Genomic DNA, 3,841 nt, shown 5'->3' on the forward strand with positions numbered 1-3,841 from the left:
CAGAATTTGAGGAGGGGGTTCTGCCCCAGGAAGAGGTGGCCTGGAAGACCTCTGAGGTCTCTGACCTACTGGTGAAGGTGGTGTTAGTACAGGGGACCGTTTAGGGGTATGACCCCAAGTCACTCCCTGCCTATCACCCAGGCCCTAAAGCCCACCATGGAGCCTTTGCAACTCATCGGAAGGACAGCCTTAAGCTGCCTCCTTCCCGGGGTGATCTGTATTTTAACTGAGATTTCTAGAGAACCCAAATGGTGCACCTTCAGGCCCTGTGACAGGCTGTGGGAAAGGGATAGTAGGGCCTGCCCACTTGCTCACGTGGCACTGGTTATGGTGGGAACAGTTCTAACACCGAGCAGACCCTCTCTGTCAGGCCTGTGCTGAGCACTTTGCCCCTCACTGAATCGCACTCCCAGCCTACAGACTCAAGGGCCATTGTTCTATTTGCAAGACAAAGAGACCTGTGCTTAGAGATGGGTAGTGACTCACTGGCAGGTGCACCCGGGCTGAAGGGGAGTTGCTGCCCGCCTCCAGCGCCCGGCCCCTTCTGCTCTGCCAAGGTTGGTTGCTGCTGGGAACAGTGTTCTAAGCCTGGTAGGGCCCAAGAGAGGGGGCAGCTCCGAAATGCAGGAGCTGTGGCTTCGGGTGGACCTTGATGAGGGCCCTTGCGGTGGGTGTGGTTTGACGTTTCGGGGGCTTTAGAGAATTAATAGAGTGGCTCTGGCCTTGGTCCCTGGGGCTGGCTTTGTCATGAAGGACACAGATTTTATAAATATCTCAGCCCTCACCATGGATCACATGGCATGGGGAATTAGCTTGGAGGCAAATTGGGATGAGGGGGAGGGAGGGTTTCAGCTGTGCTGGCAGCCCATTTGGGGGAGCAGAGTTCACAGTCAGAGCAGGCGGGACTGCATGGCTTGTCCGTTACCCATCGATACTGGTGCCCACGCCACTGAGGCCAAGGCCAGGGAGTGGGGGCCAGGTCTTTTAGGCAGAACCCTTAGGGCACAGTCTGAGTCAGGAACCACTAGCCTTCACTTGGGGGGGGGGTATCCTCAGCTGAGTTTCTGGCAGTTTCGGGGGGAAGGGCCAACCCCAGCTATTGATGGGCTCAGTCTGGAAAAGGGATCAGGATTCAATCTTGGAGTGAGGTCAGGGCCCAGTGTGGGGCTACGGTCAGGATACAGACTGGGATCAAAGTTGGGCCTCAGTGTGTATCCAGGACTCCCCAGGTGGGTACTTCACCTCTGATACCTGAATCTTACTTAGGGACAAGTCAGTTCTCTTGCAATGACACAGAGGCCCAGGAGCCAGGACTCTGCTCTGTCTTAGGGGAGGAGCTGTGACTGTGAGAAATTCAGTTAGACTAGAAGGGAGGGCAGCGGAGGTAGCCCCCCTCTCTTGGGGCTGCTATTCCAGGCCTCTGTAAGCCACAGCGTGGGAGTTAAATAGAAGGGGACACCACGTGAAGGCAGTAGGTGGTTAATGACCCTGTAGGAGGCGAGCCGGAATCCAGAGAAGGCGTCATGGAGGGTAAGGGTGTGGGGAGGGGGAGAACTAGCCCTGGGCCGGGAGGCAGGACGCTCGGGCTTGAGGCCTGCGATATCCCTGCCTCTTTGTGAGAATTCAGGCTCATGCCTGCCTTCTCTGAGCCTCAGGTTTCCCTTCGCGGAGAAGACAGTTGAACTCGGGTCTCTAAGCTCTCTTTATCTGTGAAATGCCATGAATAGATGCTCCTTCCCCAGGCAGGACCTGGTGGGGATCTCATGACCTCCACCTTCATCTCCAGTGGTCAAAGTCTGACCTGGCCTCTGAGGCCCCAGGGCAAATACCACTTCCTCCCTGAAGCCTCCCCCCACTGAAATTCGCTGCCCCTTGGTCCAGTTTGCACATCTCTGAGGCCCCATTTCAGCCTGGAGCCCACTCTGCCATGCAGTAGGGTCGGCGTGGTCCCAGCTCTCTCCCCCACCAGACTGGGAGGCCAGGACCTCAGGCTCCACCACCCATCCCTTGGTATCCTGACCTTCAGGGTCCCACAGTCACAGCCCTCACCCTCAGATCCTTCGGAGACTAGAGCTGTAGCAGCTCCCATTGTTACTGTACTTATTGCATGAATGGCACTGCAGACTTGGTCATTCTGTACACACCTGAGCGATTAATTGCCTTCTTTCCCTTTCAAGGGCACTGTGAGTCATGCTACTTCTTGTATTTCTCTTTTTTGTCTATTAAGAAGCTCAGAGGCAAATTTATAGTTTTGCTATAAAAATTATCCAAAATTATACTTTGGATATTTCCAAAGTATAACCTGGAATTATCTCATTACTGTCTCTATTTACTCTTCATCTGATCTCTTATTTATTTCTTTTTCTTACTTATACAAGGGAATTTTAAAAAAAAAAGAAGAGAGGAAGAAAAGGAACAAAGGAACGAATCGGGGAAATCACGGCTTAGACTCACAGCTGTAAATGATAAATACTGAGTTCATACAGTAGGAGTGCTTTGCCCATGACAGGCCTCAGTGAAGCCCATGACCTGGCATTCATTATCTCCTGCAATCCCCACCACTCCCATAAGGAAGAGGTAAAACCAGCCTGCTTAACCACTGTGCTTTATCTCCCCAGCCACAGAACACTGGGATCTCTAGGTTGGAGGGGTCCTCAGGTGTGTCCACAGCTGTGAATTCAGGCCCAGTTCAAGGCCTGACTCAATAAATATTTGCTTTCAAACTTTCCAACGAAACTTTAAAAATAAACCGTTGGGCAGTGGCCAAATATTAAAAATGGGTAAGCCTGGAGCTGCCATCGGCAGCTCCACAGCCCCGAGGCCAGCCAGAGTAATTCCACCCTTCCTGAACAAAGAGACCTCCGTGAGGTTGCTTACGGTACAGTGAGTGAGAAAAGAAGGCAGAAACACCCAGTGTCCAACAGTAGGAGACTGGGAACATAATTTCCATCGAGCCATACTGTGGAATATTATGCAGCCATGAAAAAGAATAAGGTCCATTTCTATGTACTGACCTGAGAAGAAATCTCCAAACCACAGGATACCTGAAAAAAGCTGGCTGTAGGCCAATTAAAGCATGGTTCCATTTATGAGAAAAGCACACAAAATAAAACATCTATGCAATTGCAGTGAAAAAGACCTAGGAAGGTCTTTTTACATCTCTAGCTTGGATCCCTCCCCTGAACTCTGGACTCATGTATCCAATTGTCCACTCAGCATCTCCACTTGGATGTCTAACTGGCATCTTTAACTTGACACGTCCAAACCTGCACTCCTGACCCCGCAAACCTGCTCTCCCCACAGTCTCCCTATCCCAGGTGCTGGTAGCTCTACCCTCCTAATTGATCAGACCCAAACCTTGGATTCAGCCTTGACTCCGCTCTGTTATCCACACAACGAGCCCAGCAGCAAATCCTGCCATCTCGTTTCCCAGGCAGAGGAAGCCATGGTGTTCTTTGCCCTGGCCAGAGCCCAACTAGGTACTCCTTTCAAGCTCTGGGCACCTCTCCTGATGGATGGGCATGGGACAGTGACTATCACGAGAGTCACAGAGAAGGAATAATCACAGGAACAATGTTAACAGTTATCACTTCTTGAGCAATCCCACCAGGCCCAGGACTTGTCATGCTCCTAATCATTTATATCTCTCTTGACCCTGTGAAATGGAGGACCTATTATCACCATTTAACAAATGGGGCACAGAGAGGTTAACTGACTTTCCCAGAGTCACACAGCTACTAGGTAGGAGGGCAGGAATTCTAACCCAGTGTGTCCAACAAAAATCCAGAGGTGCCTGACAGAATGTCATGTTATGGATTCCATTCTTGACAGCAAAGCAGAG

This window comes from Phocoena sinus, chromosome 15, assembly GCF_008692025.1.
Source record: "Phocoena sinus isolate mPhoSin1 chromosome 15, mPhoSin1.pri, whole genome shotgun sequence".
Classification (NCBI taxonomy): domain Eukaryota; kingdom Metazoa; phylum Chordata; class Mammalia; order Artiodactyla; family Phocoenidae; genus Phocoena; species Phocoena sinus.